This window comes from Gossypium arboreum, chromosome 9 (genome assembly GCF_025698485.1).
Source record: "Gossypium arboreum isolate Shixiya-1 chromosome 9, ASM2569848v2, whole genome shotgun sequence".
Taxonomy (NCBI): domain Eukaryota; kingdom Viridiplantae; phylum Streptophyta; class Magnoliopsida; order Malvales; family Malvaceae; genus Gossypium; species Gossypium arboreum.
The window spans coordinates 21025487-21048430 of NC_069078.1; the positions used below are offsets into that span (position 1 = coordinate 21025487).

A 22944-nucleotide genomic window follows, 5' to 3' on the forward strand; every position below is an offset into this window, starting at 1 on the left:
ACGCGATTAAGTCTTTTTTCTCAAATTGAGCTATTAAACGATAAAATTAGCTCACGAAATTTTCACTCATACATGCTATCAAGTTGTAAACACATAAAATAATATTAAAATAATTTTTTGACATCAGATTTGTGGTTCCAAAATTACTGTTTCGATTTAGTTAAAACCAGGCTATTACAATGTTGCATTGCAACTTGGGGTCCCACTTGACGGGAGTGTAGTAACAGGCGTAAGTGTGATAGCTGAGCTGGTTTCCCTTTGTTGTAGCCTACTAGGAGTCTCGCCCATGCCTGACGATGCTGAGTTCAAATTTTTGGGCTTTAAATTTTCATGGCTAAAAGCCAATTTTGAACATTTTTATCAATTAATTCCACTGAGCATGAGGTGATGTACGCAACTCGAGCGTACATTATGCATATTATAGGGGGTGTACTAATGCCGGATGCGAACAAAAATAGGGTTCTTTTGATGTATTTACCCCTATTAGCTGATTTGAAGAATGTTCAATCGTATAGTTAGGGTTCTGCAGTTCTGGCTATGTCGTATTGTGAGCTTTGTTAGACGACAAAGCCTGATGCCGTAGACATAGGCGGATGCCTTCTATTGTTGTATTCATGGGCTCTTTATTGGATGTCATTCTTGGCATCAGTTAGGCACCAACCATACATATTTCCACTAGTGAACAGGTGATAAAATTTAACTTGTTATTAATTGACATTTTTTTTCTAATGATACTATTTTAACGATACTATTTTAACATGTAATTTGTTTTCGTAGATGGAGTTTTTGCCCGGGTATCAGGAGGTCGTACACTATCCTGATATATCGTCTGATGATTGAACAACATGTCAGAGAAGGGGTAAGCTATTCCAATATTTGTGACATGTAATTACTTTGTACATCTTACTCGAACTGTGTTAAATTTTAGCCATGTTATTAATCATGCAGTTTATCTGGATGCCGTATCGAAGACCAGAAATTGGGGCTGTTATACCCTCGTTTGCCCACATTCATTCTCATATGTGGTACATTAACACATCAATTATCAATTTCCAAATAGTCAAGTGGTATAAAGGGGATCGAGTACTCTTGCAGTTTGGTTGCATTCAATATATCCCGGATCTGCCAATGCAGGTGGGGAAGATTCACGGGATCAATAAAAGAGGAAAACATGGAAATAATTTGGGGGTTGTGCACCGAAAATATGTTACAGTGTAGGATAATCGGATGGCACAGAGACCTCAAATGGATATTTCTTCCTATTTGCAACCATCATTAGTCTACATACAATGGTAATCTAGTACGAGAAAACCATATTTATTGGTGGGTAGTCGCCTGTAGTCCCCTCGCACATGCATTGACCTGGGGCATACGAGCCAATGCCCGATATAGAGGCTGAGCTAGAACTAAAGCCCAAGACCGAGCTGCCGTATACACATTCCACTGATAGTTCTTATCATCTGGAGTTGCGGGTCAATGACTGTTTCCCAGGCTCGTCAAGACACGGATATCATTCCGAGTTTGATATCTTTAGTCCAGTACCACCGCAGTACAGCGCTCCTCCCAGCCCGTATCCACCGCATTACTCCACTTCAACTGGGTCATATCCACTGCAGTACAACACTCCTCCCAGCTCAAGTTCATCAATGGAGTTCATGGCATATGATTTTTTTTCCATGTTTCGTACACCCCCACCTGCGACTGAAGAGGATGTTGATCGCTGTGATCACCCACAACGTGACGTCGACCCCCGCAGAAATATACCCCTAAAACCACACCAACAAACCATCAAGTTTAGGGGTTTCCTGCAATTTAAATATTACAAAGTTTGTACTTTTTATTTTAAAAAATATAAATCAAGAAAAAGACAATCTTTGTATTTATTTAATTAGATTAATTGCAACATTAAAACTTAGAACAAACTTTGTGGTTATAAATTAGATTAATTGCAACAATACAACATTAAAACACTAAAATTGGAACAAAATTTGTAATATAAATTAAATACATTACAACATTAAAAATTAGAAAAAACTTTGTAATATAAATTAGGCACATTGGATTACATAAGCTCAATTCCAACCCGATCGTGATGATTGTCCAACATGGTAGGTTTACTGTAGGTATTTACTCCGATTATGACCAGTTAATTTGCATAATCCCCAATGCTCACCTCAGATTTCTCCCTAATGTTCATTTCAATTACAGATTCTGGATGATTGCGGATGACCTTTGGGATTCCTATGCAACCCTTTGTCTAGGACAAGCTCGAAAGTCGTCGGAGGCACCTCTCACGCAGACAGGTCAGGCAGGATGGGGAACCCATTCTCCTAAACACGCAACGTACACTCGAGGGTGTACACATCATCGACAAATTGTTCAACATTGAGCGAGACTTTAGCACACGCTGCCACAACATGTGCACATGGATAATGAAGTGTTTGGAATCTCCTGCAATTGCACCGTTTGCTTTGGAGATCAACTCCATAGGACCTAGAAGGTATACTGGGTCGATAACCTATGGTCTCCGTAACTCAAAATGTTTCAAGACATCATGAATATACTTCTACATTTATCGACCTCGCCATCTGATGGTTTGCAACCATTGCATCCCTGGCATCTTCGACAAACACATGTCTTGCCTCTATCTGGTTGACTTGTTGCTGACCCATTCTTGGCATCAGGGTAGCCAACCTGTAGAATTTAGCCGAGAAGATAGATGAAATTAGAAGATGTCATCTTTTCAACAACACCATGTTGATCCCCTCCACCAAGTTTGTGGTCATTTGGCCATAACGAAAGCTCTCATCAAAACTTTGAGCCCATTTCCAAGGCTCCATGGTACCCAACCACTCTCAGAAAGATGTGTTCGTTTGACCCTCTATGTCACTCTTAAGTCGAGTCAATCTTTGGAGAAAATGTATGTGTAACACCCCTCACCTGTATTCAACGTCAAATAGGGTTACGGAGCATTACCGGACTTATTTCGCAAATAACCATACATTTCACATACATTTTCAAATTCCAAATAAACATCATTCAAAATCATTCACAGTGTCCTAATATGAGCCTACGAGGCCATAAACATGCATTCGAGGTGGTTCGGGACTAAACCGATAACTTATGAATTTTTTGGAAAACTTAGAAAATTTTACAAAATACAGGGGACGCATGCCCATGTAGCCCAGTTGTGTGTCTCACGCGGCCAAAGACAAGCCCGTGTTACAGGCTGTCTGGTCATTCGAAATGGGATCACATGGTCGTGTCCCAGCCCGTGTCCGACCATGTGTAACTCTGTAACACCGCTCACCCATATTCAACGATGGAATAAGGTTACGGAGCATTACCGAACTTACAACACAATTTCACAAACTTTTCACATACATAATATCATTTTATACAATCATCGTTCAAACTCAATCAATTTATCCCTTAAATGAGCCTACGAGGCATTAATCATGTATTGAAAGTGATTCAAGATTAAACCAGATATTCAGGAATTTTTTCAACACTGAGTAAAATTTTTCCCAAAACAAGGGACACACGCCCGTGTGGCTAGGCTGTGTGCCATTAGACACGCGCTTCTCACAAGCCGTGTGAAAATAGGGGGTACATACTAACTTAGGACACATGGCCAATCGCACGCCTGTGTGTCTAGACCATGTGCCCTTCGAAGTGGCCACCCACGCTCGTGCGCCAGGCCGTGTGCTAGGCCATGCCAAACCTGTAGCGTATACTGACTTACGCAACATAGCCAAGTCACACACCCGTGTGCTAGGCCGTGTGCAAATTAGGGGGTATACTACTTGTACCACACGGCCGGTCACATGCCCGTATGTGAGACCATGTGGAACATATTGACTTCATTTTAATTTCAACACCAGGGAATACACGGCCGTGCCACATGACCATGTGTCTCACACAGCTGAGACACACGCCCATGTCTCTGCCCATGTGGACAAAAATAGGCCATTTACCAAGCCATTTTGCCACCTATTTTGCACATACCTATACAAACCTAATTGGTACCATTCTAAGACACAAATATGCAGCCAAAAGTCATCAACCAATACACAATCATACTAAATCAATTTCAACCATTTCAATACTCAATTCAATGTCATTGACCTATTCAAGTACCTATCAACTCAACTTGTTCTACTAGACATAATTCACATATATATTTCATATGGTTAAACCATTCCAACATGCATTATCAATTCAACTTCATTGACTCAATATAGGTCAATTACCTAACTCAAAACAAAGCCATTTATACAACTTAATTCATTAAGAAATTCATTATCACAAGCCAACTCAAATGGCCTATAAATACATGTTCATCAAACGTACACAAAATGACTCAAGCTTATAAATGCCATATACCATATATACATAACTTCAAAAGTACCAAAATAGATGTTCGATAGTGCGATGAAGTCTCTGACAATCCCGAATTCGAGCTACCTTCGATATCACTATAGAACACGGTAAAATACACAAAGTAAGCTAATAAGCTTAGTAAGCTCGTATGATATAAACTTAACTAATCACAAATACAACATTCATCAATCCAAACATATTATCATGTACTTTATGATTACTAACAAACCTTTCACCTACTTATTCATAAGCTTATATACAAACTTTGTAACTTCTCCGATTTTAAGCTCATAATATAAATGTACATACCTGTACCAATCCTTAACAAGTTCATACATACAAAGAATACCGTTGGATACTCAATGTCTCGCACACTAAGTGTCATACTTGATATCTCGCACACTAAGTGCCATACATAGCCGAAGCTATCTCAAATCGCACACTAAGTGCCATATATAGCCGAAGTTATGTCGAATCGCACACTAAGTGCCACAAATAGCCGATTTATCGTCGAACATAACTATGTCCCATATATACAATTTATGCAATATCAAAGCACTAAAAGCATAATTATTATAGTGCTTAATACATACGAACTTACCTCGGACATGTAAACTACGAAATAAGTCAATTAGTCGATAACTTTATCTTTTCCCTGATCCAAGTCCGTATTTCACTTTTATTGATCTAAATATATTCAAAATTGATTTATTCAATCATCTATTCATTCAATTTAACCCAAAACACATTTACACTTTTGCCCCAGATATTTCACATTTTTTACAATTTAGTCCTTATTTCATAAAACCACAAATTAGTGAAATTCCAAATATACCCATGCTAGCTGAATTACTATTATGCCCCTAGTGCCCATATTTTTCATTTATTTCACATTTTAACCACTAACTTTACACATTTCTCAATTTAATCCCTATTCTGCATTTTCACCAAAAATCACTTAACAAAACTTGTTTAACTAACAACAACTATTCAAAATCTATCATCAAACTTCAAAACTCATACATATTCATCAATGGAAACTATCAAAATTTTTAACATTTTTGCAAAATAGTCCCTGGCTAGCCAGTACTAGCTGCAATGATCTCAAAAACATAGGAGTCATTAAAAACAGGACAAAAAACATACATAATTGCATCAATTTGCCTTAGTTGAATGAAGAACCCTAGTATTTTTTTTATTTTTCTTCAATTTCGGTTAAAGATGAAAGAATAAGAATTATAATTGATTTTATTTTAATTATCTAACATTTATTAACCATTTTACCATTTTAACCCTAAAATAAATTCAAATTTTCATTTATGCCAAACCATTAACATCCACTAACATACTAATGGTATATTTACTACTTAAGGACTTAAACTTTAGAGTTCTATAGCTATTAGGCACCTTTAATGATTAGAACTCAAGTTTTACGCCTTACTCGATTTAGTCCTTTTTATCGAATTAACCAACCAAACGATAAAATTACTGAATGAAACTTTCACACAATCATTCAATCATACTATAAACATTAAAATGATAATAAAATAAATATTTTGACCTCGGATTTGTGGTCCCAAAACAACTGTTCCAATTTGTCCAAAAATGGCTATTACAAACTCTCTGACTTGGGTCACACGACCAACCATATGCCAATGTGATCAGCCTGTGTGCCTTTCAAAATGGCCTCACACGCCCGTGTGTCAAGCCGTGTGCTGGGCCATGCCAAATCTGTAGGGTATACTGACTTATGCCACAAAGCCAAGTCACACGCCTGCGTGCTAGGCCGTGTGGAGCATACTGACTTAATTTCTAATTAAACACTAGGGGACACACGGCTGCGTAACCTGACCGTGTGTCACACACGGATGAGACACACACCTATGTCTTTACCCGTGTAGACAAAAATAGGCTATTTGCCAAGCCATCTTGCCACCCAATTTTGCATACAACTACACCAAACCAATTGGCACCTAACAAGGCATAATTCGGCATTCAAAACAATTTCAATCAAGCCTAAATCATGCAAATTCTATACCATCATCGACAATACACACAAGTATTAAAATAGGCTATTCCATTCATGCAAAATTCTACATTTTCACATCACCTAAATGATCATTTTCAATAACGCACTAATTGGCCTAAATTCACAAACATACCAAATTCAAATATCAGCCATTAGTAACCCTAATTACCAATTATCAACAAGCATCACATATCCATCATCAAACACATAACTAAAGCCATATGCATATATATATACATCACCAATATGTCAACATAAGCCAACTCTTATGGCTATATACAAAGCCAAACATTAAAACATTTACAAGCCAATCCAAATGGCTAAGTTCATTACCAACTACATACCAAAATAACCAAAGTTCCTATACATTCCATATATCCCAAAAACATAGATTCAAAAGAACCAAAGTGATAGCTTGATAGTGTGATGAGGTCTCCAACGATTCCCAAATTCGAGCTAGCTTTGATTTCACTATAAAACACGGAAAAACAAATAATGTAACCTATAAAGCTTAGTAAGCTTGTATAATAATAAACTCATCTTATCTTACAAATACATTTTAAACAATTGATCATATCAATATACAACTCATATAAATACACAAACCTATCACATATTCAATCACAAGATTAGATGTGAATTTCACAAGTTTCTTCAGTTCAAAGCTTATACGATTCATGTACATACCTGTACCATCTCGTATCAATCTCATACTCATTCATATCTTTCATATACCTGTTGAACCATTCGGAACACTATCGCATACCCGGGAAAGTCGCACCCTAAGTGTCACATATATAGCCAAAGCTATCTCAATTTCATATCACATATAATGCTCACTCTCGAGCTATCAATGGGTCTGCTCACACAAGCTGACGATCATGACGAAGTTACACAGTGTTGCTCACACAAGCTAACGAGAATCTGCAACACATGCCAGATAACTCAGCCACCAGTAAGACGTACGAACCAGCACCCAAATCACATAACCCTTAATGACATGTCAATTCTATCCTAATCCATTCCTAAGATTCTACCGGGATTTCCCATAGTTGAATCATCATCGAACATATCTGCAAGGTCGTATTCAAAAATAGTTCAATAATAAAGCATTTTAAACACAATTACACAAATGGTTATTAACATACGAACTTACCTCGAATGCAAAAATGACGAAATGAGTCGATTAGTCCAAAACCTTGTTTTTCCCCCGATCTAAATCTGAATTTCACTTTTCTTGATCTATATAATATCAAATTTAACTTATTTAATCATCAATCTATTCAATTTAGCCCAAAAATGCACATTATAGCAACTTTACACTTTTGCCCCTAATATTTCAATTTATTTTCAATTTAGTCCTTATCTCATAAAAATAAAAATTCATGCAATTAAGTCTCTAACCATGCTAGCTGAATTTCTCTTATTACCATAACAGCCGATACTTTTCATTTATTTCATAATTTAGCCACAAAATTTTAACATTTCTCAATTTAATCCCAAAATGTCAATGTTGTCAGAAATCACTTTACGAATTCTGTTTATCTAACAACAAGCATACATTTTATATCATCAAACATCAAAATACACATAGATTCATCAATGGAAAACCCTAAACCTTTAACATTTTTGCAAAATACTCCCTGGGCTAGCAAGATTAAGTTCAACGATCTCAAAAACATAGAAATCATTAAAAACAAGACAAAAATCGTACCTAAATGGACATCAATGCTTTGGCCGAATGTCAAGCCCTAACCATGGCTTTCTCTTCTTCAATTTTTTGGTGGATGAAAGCATTAAAGAAGATGACAATTTGTTTTTTATATATTTGCTTTAACTTATTTCATAAATTACCTTTTTAACCTTATTAATAAACCATTAAAATCACCTAATACATGTCTAAGAATGTCCACTAACTTTATAAATGAGATAATTACTACATAAGGCCCTCCAGTTTAATACTCTATAGCTGTTAGACACCTTTAGCTAATAGAACACAAGTTTTACACTTTACGCGATTTAGTCCTTTTTATCAAATTAAGCACTCAAACGATAAAATTTCTTAACGAAATTTTCACACAATCATACAATCATGTTGTAGATATTAAAATAATAATAAAATAAATATTTTAACCTTGGGTTTGTGGTCTCGAAATCACTATTCTGATTTAACTAAAAATAAGTTGTTACAGTGTGGCTCTAGCTCGTGCGCTGTATATGTATTAAGAAAAGATAAGTTACAGTATTGCCCTAAAACATTAAAACTTATATTGAAAAGATAAGGTTATCCTTTACCCATTCTCACAACCTGTCTCCGCCAATCTGCATTATTATAATTTCAATGGAAGTTAGCCACGATGTGCCTAATGCAGTAAACGGATCTTCATGGCACACCGGAATGCCTAATGGCGGTAATTAATCATTTCCCTCTATCAGAGACGAGGCAAATATTATCGTTGCTAATAACATATCTCCATAGGTTGGTAAGGAAGAATTCCCATGATTTCATGTTCTTCTTATCTACAATGTCAAACGCTATCGAGAGTACGGTTTTGTTACTGTCTTGAGCAACCGCAAGAAGTAGGATTTGTGTATATTTTCCATATAGTTAGGTCCTATCTACTTGAACAAACGGCTTGCAGTGGTGACATGTGCGCACACATGGATCAAACGTCCAGAACATCCGATAGAAAATTCTTTTTCCTGTTGTAGTTGGTCATCCGAACCGTAATAAGGTCGTGTCTGTAACTTAATATTAGTCCCCGGTACGTACTCCTGCATAGCGGCTACCCATCCCTGTAGCTCATTATACGATGCATCGAAATCCCCGTACAGTTGCTCCATTACCATCTGTTTAGCTTTTTACGCCTTTTGTTATGATACTCGATAATGGAATCGTGCCTGCATTTCGGCAATCACTACTGAAACTTTAATGGTCGGCATGTCCTTCACTATTGGCACGATACACATACAAATAGTTTTGGAATCAAGCTTTCAATAATCTTCTATCATACGTGTTGACGTACATGTATGAAGCCCAACAAATTTTCGTATCTCCCACATATGCGAATTTTGAATAAATGTAGCTCATACCCACCAACTGCAGTCTTCCACCGATTTCTAACACTCTTTAATATATAATGTCGGTTTAGACACTGCGACTTTATAGTCCACTAATATTTTCATTCTATACCGCTTAATAGCAAATACGCACTTTTCCTTACTTTCGAATATCTGGCCTACGAACAACTCCTCAAGATCGAAATTTATGGTCGACCGGAGAGCAGGTAGTATTTCAAGGTACTCTGGGAACTCGGCTACGTGCACCGCATCGGGATCTATAAGTGACATGTATGGCCCAAGATTATTGTGTACCACAATACGTCGAATCTAGTTCCCAACTGAAGACGTATTAATGTTTTCATCATCATTCACGTCTTCATCGTCAATATCATCGGGGACCTCATCCACATCGGGATCACTATCACTATCGACCTCTTGATCACAAGGATAACTACTCTCATATCCATCATCACCAATCACATCAATATTGGGTGCAACATTAAGATCTATATTGATCCCGCATATAGTCGATTCACTATCAACATACGATATTGGAGCCACCATGCACAGTTTTTGAGCTCCAAGTTCTTCACCATATATAGTGAGATCTTCATTTAGCTCCATCCCGGCTAAATCAGAAAATAAGTAAAATCGGTGCATTTTGGTCACTTCGATTCCCACAACAAAGAGCGATCATTGTCTCCAAATCTTCATCGTCTACAAGTTACATTTCGGTGAATTTGATGAGATCCGTCGAAACTGGAAACTTGTAAAAAAGTTTCTAGATCCTTCTTCCACAATGTCTAACAATTTTTGCGCTAATCCTTTCCTTCATATCATCGAATAAGACATTTCTATTAAACATTATTATTTGTTGCCGACATTCAAATATACATCCAACGGTTGTTGTCAAGATGATTCCATCGAAATAAACGCATACAAAAAACTGATTATCCATCTTCAATACTCAATCTGTTAAAAAATAAACAACATTCTCAAAACAATTTCGAACAGACATAAAAATACTTACATAAAAATTTAATGAATGAAAGAGACAATTTCTAACAATATCAAATTTATTGTTATTTCTAACAATATCTATGACAAAATATTTTCATTATTTATTGATTTTTCCTGTTGTTATCACTAACTAACAATTACTTTATAATAGTTACTAACATAAAAACTTTCAAATATATTAAAAATTTTAAAACATAACATTCTCAATAATCTAAACACAAAACTTACTAACAAATCACAATAAAATAAATAACTTTAAAACAAAACGTAAAAATAACACTAAACAAACTATATAATACTAACAAAATAATTTTTCTTATCATAATCTATTATATTTGAAAATAATAATAAAAAGAATAATACCTTTTCTTTCTTTCTTCTCTTCTCTCTCTCTCTCTCTCTCTTGTTCTGCTATGTTTTTTTAACTAATACGAGTCGAATAGGGGAGTGGGGGGAATATTGTAACACCCCTAACCCGTATCTGTCACCAGAATAGGGTTACGGAGCATTACCGAAGTTTACAGAACAATTACAGATAATTCATTTCATTTACTGTTTATACCCGAAACTAATCACATTATACTTTGAATGGACCCTCGAGGCCCAATTTAAGCATTAGAAACAATTCGGGACTAAATTGGGATCTCAAAAAATTTTTCTCATAATTTAAAAAATTTTCTTATATACAAGGGTCACATGACCGTGTGAGTAGGTCGTGTAGCTCACACGGCCAAGTGACATGTCCATATCTTAGGCCATGTGGGCATTCGATGTGAGGCACACGGCCTTGTCCCAGTCCGTGTCCTTACCCGTGTAACTCTCTGACTTGTGCCACATGGCCTGCCACATGCCCGTGTGCTAGGCCGTGTAGTTCATTTAATTTTTCACAAATTAGGTGCAGGTTTTACACAGCCAAGATAGATGCCAAGTTCTAGGCCGTGTTTCACACAAGACTGAGACACACGCACGTGTTCTAGGCCACGTATCACACACGGCTAAGACACATCTCATGTCTCTGCTCGTGTGTCTAATCCTGAGCATTCTATTTCTTAATTTTAAGATGCGGGGGACACACGGCCAAACCACACACCCATGTGCCAAGCCGTGTGTCACCACGGTCAAGACACACGCCCGTGTGTCTACCCGTGTGGAAAAAATAAAGTCATTTCCTAGCCTTATTTCTCACCCAAATTTGCCAACAACCTACACCAATACTTGCAATCATATACCAATGAATTCAAGCATTATAACCAAGCCAACTCTATCATCTAGCATATTATATTATCACATGCATTCATGTTTATAATCTTACCTTTTATAAACATACATGTTTAACATAACTCAATTAAACATATTAAAAACATATGTATTTATCATGATTTAACCTTATAAATATACCAAAACCATCTATCACTAGCCATTCTAATGGCTGGATTACAAACAACCATTTACAAGCCAACAATTGGCCAAGTTAACCTATACATGTCATTATACCAAAATAAGTTTACTATTTATACCAAAACGAGCTAGTGGATAGTATGATGATGCTCTGATCGATCTTCAACCGTTGCAAGCTTTCAAGCACTATAAAATAGAGAAAAAAAACCTAGTAAGCATTAAATGCTTAGCAAGTTCGGATAACAGGAATTAAACTTACCAATCATATTCATTTAAATAAGCATAACAGTAACATGCTCCCCAACAAATTGGCAAGTTTGCCTAAACACATACACTCAATTAAGCAAGTTAGTCACATATTTTACATGTACATCAAATAAACATGGATGAGCTCATCATACTACAAATTTTCGAGTATTCCATAAGTATTCGAGACATAATTCTTTTAATATCATAATTTCTTATGTCAGGAGTTTTATCCATTGAATTATTGAAATATCTATAGATACTCAAGTAGTATACACAAGGTATACAAATCAGTTATCTGCCAATTCATGTTCAGGGGATCAGGAAGCACATTCTTGAGCCACATATCAGGATGCTCAAATGAGCCATGTAACAGGACGCTTATCCTGGCTAAATAGAAAACTCATAAGAGTTTTAATCAGGGAGCGCATAAAGCTTAATAGGTAACTCCGAAGAGTTATTATCAGGAAACACCAAATAGCGTAGCAGAGAGTTCAAGCGAGCCATGTTAGAAAGCCTATAAGAGCCTATATCAGGACGCTTATATGGAGCTGCGTTTGTGTCTGCATAATATGTTGGATCACAACGATCGAATCATGTAATAGGACGCTCACAAAGAGCTGCGGTAGTGTGCAGCACATGCAGAATCACTACCGATTAGGATGCTGGCAAGAACTATATAACAGGATGCACGAGAAGGCTTTTAACATGATGCTCGTCTGAGCTATAATGTCTACAACATATGCAGGACTATAATCAGTAGGAGAAAATACTATATCCTTCGCATTTCATTATTCAAATAGAACTCATTATATATCGAATAATTTTGGACATGTGATTATTTTCATACATTAATCATTTACACAATTCTCACATACACAACATTCAATTTAAAAATATAAATATACATGATTAAGTTACACAAAATTACCTTGTCACTTGTTCGTGTACAGAAATCTACTAATCTGGCAGTTTTTCTTTTCCTCGTTCTAACTTCGTATTTGAATTTTCCGAATTTGTATAAATGAATTAACATCAATCTAATCCATTTCATACTCATTTACATTCAATTCATATCCTAGGTAAAATTACTATTTTGCCCTTATACTTTTTATTAATTTCAATTTCATCCCTAGGCTCGGAAAATGAAATTCATGCAATTTAATCCTTATTTCAAACCTAACTAAATTTTAAATATCATAATAACAGCCCATAAATTTTACAAAAATCATAATTTTTTTCATGGGTTTTACAACTTTTCAATTTAATCCCTAAATCATAATTTCATCAAAATTCACTTTGTAAAAGTTGTTTATCTACCAACAACCTTTCATTTTCTACCATAAATTTCAAAATTTCAGCAAATTCATCCATGGAAAAACTTTGATACTTTTATAACTTTACAAATTAATCCCCAAAATAGATAGATTAAACTATTCCAATTTCAAAAATATAAAAATTACTAAAAACAGGATAAGAATACTTACCCAATTAAGCCAAGAAAGCTTGCTTGAACTCTTTTCTCTTTCCTAGGGTTTCCATGTCTTAATTTGGGGAAGATGATATAAAATGATGATATTTTTCTATTATCATATTTTATTTATTTTAGTTTCCAATTTAGTCCTTGTCCTCTTCTAATTTTTCCATGGATGATTCATCAAAAATATCTACTAACTTTTCTTTAATGGTCTAATTACCATATAAGGACATCAAGTTTTGAATTCCATAGCTATTTGATACTTATAGCTACTAGAATTCAACTTTTGCATTCTATGCAATTTGGTTCTTTATGTAATTAAACACATAATCGGGAAAATTTTCTTATCGGAATTTTCATATAACATTCCTATATGCAATAATATTCAAATAAAAAAAAATTTTATTCAAATTTGTGATCCCGAAATCATTGTTCCGATTTCACTGAAAATGGGCTGTTACAAATATATTAGGTGTGCTGCCTATCAGATAGGCACAACCAATGCCGCCTATTAGATAGGGGTCACTAGTGCCGCTTATCAGATAGGCACCACACCCCCTTCGTATTTTTTTACCATTATATACCAGAATGGAAAAGTGGTGTTGCCTATCCCTTTAGCACCATTACTAAAATATTATTATTTTTTAACTATATTGTGTCAAAATGAGGGTGGTGCCGCCTATGCACCACCCTCCACCCATTTTGGTACATAATTCTTGCAACAACCCATTTTGATATTTTTTTTATATTATTTATGTAAAAAATTTAAATATCACAAACCAACTCAATTTTTAAAATTTTAATTCTTCGTTGTGACTAAATTTTTTTTTTTAAATCAAAATTTTCCAACCATCCAAAAATTTTCCAAACAATTGTTGAAACAAAGGATAATACATAACATGCAATTCAAAAAAATGTTCAAACATGAGAAGAAAGAACTAAGGGCCCAACATTATGTAAATGATAAGAAGAAAATCAATTTTTTGGGCAATATACTAATATCATTAAAAATAAAGAGGTAGAAACACTACCATGTTGATTACAACCTCAAAATATACTCCATACCTTACATACAATAAAGTGATAAACAAACACCTATAACTTTCTTTTCTCAACACAAAAGGATACCATATCTTAACAAGGAACATTGGCATTAACAAATACCTAATTTGCAGTCTTCGGCTTTCATCGATTTTCAAGATACTGAGTTCTTAGAACATAACAACTATATCACATATAAATTAAAGCCCATTTCTCCCTATAGCAATTAAATTTCCACAATAGGACTACTAAAATCGTGTAGCGATTTCCATTTGTGCAACATCACGAAACATTCCCCTAAAAAGCAGCAAATCAAATCTCATTAACTATAAGTTACAGAATCTCATCCATTATCTTAATTTGATGTAATTAATTTTTTTAATGATTATTAATAACCTTTTACGTTATTTAAAAGTAAATAATAATAGTAAAGTAAAAAATGAGGAACAAAATTTGAAGTCACAACAAAAGCAGAAGAAAGGGATAGGGGATACATAGACACAAATGTAGATAAAGATAATGGTGAGGTCCATTTTATCAAAAAGAACCATTCAGTTAGAAATTTTGGCTCTTTTGAACCTCATCAATTGTTTGGTGTGGCTCCTATTTAATATACTTCAACTACCTTTCTTTCTTTAGCTTTTTCGCTCTCCCATTTTCGTCCTTCCCAATGACTCCATTCATCCAAAAATATCAATGTAATGTGGACCAGAAAGAGACACATTCAAAATAATCACAAAATTTGGGATATATATTAAATTTATACATAAATTTTAGTCTCATGTGTGATTTAATACATAATTTTGATTTGTGTAATTACACACATGATATTTTAATTATGATTTATATGTATATATAAAACTTTAATTTTGATTCAATTATATACATCTAAAGAAATGAATACATATATATATTTATATTAGATTAATATAATTGTTTGTAGATGCAATATATAAATGTGAAATGGTAATAATTTGATAATGTTGTTAGTGATTTTGAAAATAAATAAAATCAAATTTTTATAAATAAAATCACACAAAATCAAAGTTTACATATGAGACGTTGCATATTTAATCAAAGTTTATATATAATTTTAATATTTATCTTTTAATTTTTAATGTCAAAGGTATTACAAACTTTAGATAAATAAAAAATATAAAAATTCAAATTCAAATTCAAATTTAAAGGTAACTATTAAACTTTAAATGTTTGTACTTTGTGTAATAATATCTTGATAGGTCATTTCAGCAGTATTGTCTCAATTCTGAATATCTTTAATATACAGGCACATGGCCATCTAATAGAAGTATTGCGATTCCTGAATTGAGCTGATGGCTGTGGGTATTTGAATTCCAATTTGAAATTCTGATTTCAAATCCAAATATGTTTATTATTTAAATTAAAATTCAAGCATATCTTAATCCGAATTCGATTTAAAAATTATCCATTAAATATCTCAAAGTCAAAATTTTAGAAAGTAAATTAAATTATGGATTAGTGTATCCAAATTTAAGTTTATTATATGTAAAAAAACAAAATAGATTCAGATAATGAATATTTAAAATTAATATTTGTATTCATTTTAAATTAATTGTAGAGACTAATTCAAATATTTAAATTTAAATATTTTCTGAATCTTCAACCAACATATCAAATATCTACGAATTTGTACTATTTATTACTATCCTTATTACCTATCAGCTTCAGTGGTGATGAAAGAAAAAAAAAAAGTACAAAGACAGTGTAGCTGAGCAAAAATTCGATGAAGAAACAAAGTAAATCAAGAGGCATGTGAATTTTGTAACCAATAGCACATTTACCGCATGTTGGAGTACAGAGTCTTGTTTTGAATGCAAATAGATGTTATCAAATAGAAAGAAATTTAAGTAATTGCTATTCAAGTATACTCAGTTCAGTTAGTATTAATATTATTATTAATTAAAAATTACATAAATTAAGTGTATTAAAATATATTTATTTTTTATTTAAAGTTAAAAAATTACGACTAATTTTAAATATTTATATAAAAATTACTAATTCAAAGAAGAATGATAAGAGGTTTGTTTTAATTTTTTAACCAAAGCAAAAATATGCTAAAAGAGGACATTTTAATTATTAAAAGAAGCTTCAAAGCTTCTTGTTGTAAAGCTTGAAACAGCTAAATTACATTACACCATATGTAATGTAGTGCAAATAGCTAATGAGTAACAAGGCCCTTGGAATTGATTGGGAAGTGCCTAAATTTTGGCGTGTACTTTTCAATTATCTCCTTTTGGTATTCAAATGGGGTTTTATTAAAATATTATAAAAATAAAATAAAATATAAAAATAGTATATTTGAAAAATTATGTATTAAAATATAATATTTTAACTATTTTTAATAAAAAGTTTTAATATTATATACTAATTTTTAAAATTTTTGTTTTTGTTTTTAACATATTATTGTCTTTTTAACAGAAATAATATTACTTTTTTTAACATATTGCTTAAAAATTTATGGTAATTTTTTTTAACTTAAATAGAGTCGGAAGGAGTTTGGGAGTGTAGGTGCCACCTATGGCATAGGCTTTACTGGTGCCACTTATGGCATAAGCTTCACTGGTGCTGCCTCACCAGTGTAGCTTCTGGCTTGCCCTCCACAGTGTCACATCAATTTTTTATAACAGATTTTATTTTTTTTAAATATAATAGTATTTTTTTAATATTTTTTTTGTGTTAGAGTAGGGTAGTGCCGCCTATGTACTAGGTGTGACCACCTTAAATGTATCATTTTAATATATAATTTTGAAATATATTATTTTCGTATTTTATTTTATTTATTATAATATTTTAGTAAAAAAAAAACCCTTAATTGGGAAAAAAGAAAAGCAAAAGCTTTGAAAAGGAAAGGACATGATTAAAACGAATACTAACAAAGAAAGATCCAAACTTATCTCTTGGTGAGAAAAAAAAAAAAGTCTTTAAAAATTAAATTTGAAAAACCCATAAACAAAGCAAAGATCTTTTCCCATTTAATCAAATTGCTTGAATTCTTGTGAGACTGGTTTTCAAAGAGCGGGGCCTCCCTTTGTCTCCATGATGAGAGGCACATGTGACAAGCCATGCAATCACCAACGTACACATACCAACTCCAACTATAATTATCATCACAACACAAAGAATTGGTCTTCTCCACATCAAAGCAAAGGCTCTATGTAAGTTTTTATAAAGGGAAAGCAGTTGAAAAAGGATTAAATAAATTAATAAAGATATATAAATATATATTCTCATTACTTCAATGATTCATGCCAAACCCATCCTAAAGTTGCTTAATAATCAAGTTTGCAAGATTGATTAAAGGAAAAAAAAAAAAGGAGAAAAGTAAAGGATATGTATGTCCGTGTGTATGGATATCCCCACTATGGTGACCAAGTATTGCATGGATTGTTCGTCCAATGAAAAGTCAAAGAGTATAGTGTTCTTTTAATTAAAGACCATTTCCCAAGTTTTTAATTTCCCATATAAATTGTATGTCATTATCATGGAGTGATTTAAGATAAAAAAAAATACAAGTTAATCTCCATCATCAGCTATTGTTGTTGATTTTCAATAGTAAAATCGTCTCAATAATCGTGCCAACCTGCCAACTTTTGAATTTCTTAAGTGACAATTCTGTTGGCACTACCGTCAAATCTCTTTAATTTAATTTAATTTTTAAAAGATAAAAGTTTTAAGATTTATATTTAGAGTTTTGAGTATCAGAATTTTATAAAAAATATTAATTATTTTTAAAATTTATTAATAATAAATATATAAATTATAAGTGAAAAAAATTACTAAGGGTAAATCTTTAAAAAAAAAATGAATGGCTGGGATTTAACCATAAGTGTCAAAGTACTTGATAGACCAACCCTAAGTAATATATGTATATATTCAGTTCATTCATATACATATATAGGGATTCATGAAATGAAAATTTTATGCATTGAGCTCTTCGTCCCCATAATGAATTCTATTTTGGTCGATAAGAAACAAAAGTGGTTCGATTTTGTTTAACAAAAAAGGAAATGTAATTTTTAGATTTGATTAATGATAACTGCATGATTTGAATAAACTTGTGAAATACATATTGGAAAAAGAAGGGAAAAAGGAAAGCTGAAGAATTGTAATTTTTGAGTGAGTAGCGCACCAAACTGACAAGAAACATGAAAGACAAGCAATCCCACAGCAAACTGAATTAAATTAAATAAAAAATTGTTTTTAATTTAGGAATTAATTTAATGTAATTAAAAATATCTTTGGGCAATTCTACTCCAATAGCATTTACCATTACACCAAACTTATAGTTGAAAATTCCACTCCATATTTGATATTAACTATTGTTACAAGGTTTTTCTTTTATGGGATAACGAGTGAGGTAAGGATAATTTAAGGATTTAAAGATAATTTTTATCATTTTACTTGAGATTCATTACAACTATCAATGTTTTAATAATATGAATAATTAAAGCGTAGGTTTTAGATTTTATAAATAAGATTAAGGAGTTGGTAAATATCCTATAGAATTATAATAAAATATTAAAATAAATATTTAAAAATATACGTGATATTTTTTAAGATTATTTATAAAATTACATAGACTTCGGCTTTATCTAGGCAAATGAGAAATTTGGGTGGCCAAACGTTTATGGATTCATCCCTTGGTCCCAATGGAAAACAGTGAATTTTTTTTCTTCAAATCAAACTCATATAAACATCAGCAATTATTATTTGTAATAAATAAAATAATAAATTGACAATTAGATAGAAGAAATCTCAATTCTATTTCCAAAGTTTTAAGGGATTGTAGAATGTTAAGTCTTGTTTAGGGAAAATTATTGGGACCTGTCATTGGAGAAAATTTTCAAGGGAGTCCCTGTCTTTTTCTCAAGCTGTCATTGGAATGGCATCCACTCAATCTAAAGGATTTAATTACTTTGAGACAATCTTATCTTCTTCTTTTCTTGTTTTCTTTTCAAACTATCATTCCCCTTAGCATAAACATAGAATGCAACTAACCATGCAATATTTTTCAAACAAGTTCTCTTTAATTTTCTCAATCACAAAGTTAAGAATAATATATACTACAAGTGATAGATTCGTAGATTTCTTTTGATGGAGTTAGAGGCAAAATTAGAAATTTTTGTAGGGAGTGAAAATTAAATATAATTTTTTTAGAGATCAAAGTGTACTTTTATCATCTATTAATTTATAATTTCATATTTTTTATAGACTAAACATAATTTTTTTATATTTTGAAAGTTAAATTACATTTTTACTATAGATTAATTTATAATAATATTATTTTTAAGGGTTGAATTAAAAGTTTTAATTTTTAGTGGGACTCCCCATCACTCCTGGACGGAGTCCGTAGTTACTGATGTTACTTAAGATTTTCCACTAATATTTTAATAAGGATTTGTTTGGAATATGTCTCATAAGTTGATTGTATTTTTAATATAAACAAATCTTAATACATAATAATTTTATTACAATATCATTTCAAAAATTGAATGCATAATTTTAATAATATAATTTTATTTAAAAATATTAAAAAATAAATTTAATAACTAAAAATAAATATTTCATAAACAAAACTAATTATTTTAATTTTATCAAGTATAGAATCCAAAAATTTTAGAGAAATTTTGAACTAAAAAACAACAGTCTCCTAACATTGCATTAGCTAATCCAATGGATCAAGCGGCAGTTTTCCTTGCTTTCATATTGACATAAACCTTGACAATTTTTTTTTAACTAAAGTGATCTTTTTTCCATATCATTAAACCAAAAATTTCCTATGATGCCTTTTGGATCACTAAGAGCAATCTTGTAAAATAGTGTATTTGTAGTTTTATTCTTCAACTTATAAGCATTCCATCCACATATTAATTCCTAAATTCTTTTTATTAAAACAGTTTTGTGTTTTATAATGTTACCACTGCTTGGATCCATTTGATAATTTAGTAATTCTCTCATAAAAAAAATTAACTTGAAGTAATTTATTTCAATTTCTAATTCACTTAAAAGTCTTGTATATTTGTTGATTGTGTATTAATTTGATTAACATGGATATTATTGTTAATACAGAAGGACGTGTGTTTAAGTGCGCTGAAACATATTAGCCTTTAATTTATGGATTGGGGAGGAGCTATGGGTAGATCTAGATATTATATAAAAAAAAACAGATATGATCAGAACCTATAATGAAATTATTCAAAAAATACTCCTCTACATTTTAATCCTTTTGCTTTGTAACAATATTTTCAAATAATGATGAAATATTATTAACAAAATTCAAAATTGAAACTATAATTAAATAGAGAAACTTTGTTTTTTTATTTCAAAATTTAAAATAATAATCATTTTCTAATTTTATATAATTAACATTATAATTTTTATAATAAATATTTATATTCAAATAGTTATCATTTTAATTCTTATTTTGATTTTCATCTTTAACATTTAAAAGAATTTCAATTCACAAATTAAGTCTTAGCTTGGTTAACATCGACATTGTTATCAAAGTAAAACGTGGATTTGAGTACTCTATAACACATTTATCCTCTTATTTTAAGATTAAGGAGAAATTATAAATAGTTCGAGAAATTATATAAAAAACATTTCAATTGTATAGTTTAAATCTAATCAAATATACTTTAACCATTTAAAACATTATTATAAAATTAATTAACTTTATTTTTCAAAACAAATTACCTTTAACAATATATACACAAAATTACAATTGTTTAATTTTACAATCGGTAATAAATTTTATTTTTAGTACATTATTTTGTTTATTTAAGTTAAATTTCAACAAAATCTAGTTTTATTTTATTATTAAGTATTTTACAACAATTATTTTAAAATTAATAAACATATTATAATTTTTAAAACATTATTATTAAAATAATTAAACCCATAATTATGAAATTTATTTAAAATAAGTATTTTTAAAAAATATAAATTGATAAAAATATTTTTAAATTTAAAATTGTTTAATATTTTATCTAAACATTTATTTAAGTAAACAATTCTTGCAAACATGAATTAAGCATTATTTTATTTTATTTTTATTTTTATAAAGTTTTAATAGTTAAATTTTTGATGAAATTGAAAATTTCATCTTAAAGGTTATTTCATTATATAGTATGTAGAATATTTAATTTTAAACATGCATAAAAATATTTTTAATTATATAAACAGAATTTTTTGAAATATAGAAAGGGTAAGCTACGTATTTAGTCATTCAATTTACTAGTTTTCCTATTCTGGTCACCCATTTAAATTTTTTTATTTTAACTACTCATATTAAAGAGATTTTTAATTTTGGTTATTCTACCGTTAAAATGAGTTACATCACCAAACAAAATGCTTACCCATTTTATGAATTTAATCTTAATTTTAAAAAAATAAATTTAACTCTTAATATTTACTCATTATACCGATTTGATCATTATTCTAAAATTTAAGAAAATATAAATTAAAATTTAAAAATAAATAAAAGTTCAAAAAAAATTAAAATTTATAAAAATATAGAAAATACTCAAAAAAAAAAATGGCCTCAACCCCTGTGCAACGCCGTGAAAGGTTCCTTCTTTATTCTTCCTTTTTTTTCTTTTTAATTTTTTTATTATGTGAATTTTGCGTCTTTGCTTTTTTAATTTTGATTTTGCAAATTGTGTTTGAAGAGCAGAGATACGAAGGTATTGCAAGAAAAGCTAGCGAAAAAAGTGGCACATGCGTCGACTGGAGGAAGCCATCGTAACAAAAAGATTGGAAGTAAAAACATAAAAATAATAGTGGAAAGATGATTTTAGATTGCAAGGCAAAGAAGATAGTGTTGTTTTTATTATTATTTGGATCGGGAAATTTGAATCTTTGTTTGTCATTTTAACAAACACTTGTTGTGCAAATGTAATATGATTTCCTCTTTAGCATCATTATCTAATTAATTGGCTTTCAAATTCTAAAATTCAGAAATCGTCCTTTTTTTTTACTATTTTGATTCGAATAAATAATGTAAATTAATAATGAAAACTTAAATGAAATATTAATCCATTTTTACAATGAAAATTAAAATAAACTTATGTAAGCTCAAAATGATAAGCACAAACTATTTAAGAGAATGAGAAAGAAAAATTAGTGTTGGTTGAGAAAGATGAGAAGGAAAAGTGTCTACTTTGGGGAATAAAGGTGTGAAAATATATTAAATTTTAATAAATTTTAAATATATATATTTATAATTTTTTAGTATTTTATATATTTT

General features: G+C 31.3%; 1 long non-coding RNA gene across 1 annotated transcript; it reads left to right on the forward strand.

The window, feature by feature from the left end:
• The first annotated feature begins 22233 nt into the window (after positions 1–22233).
• LOC128280616 (uncharacterized) lies at positions 22234–22650 on the forward strand. Its single transcript, XR_008270709.1, has 2 exons — positions 22234–22265; positions 22372–22650. It is a non-coding gene; the product is annotated as an uncharacterized LOC128280616 (long non-coding RNA).
• The last annotated feature ends 294 nt before the right edge of the window (positions 22651–22944 follow it).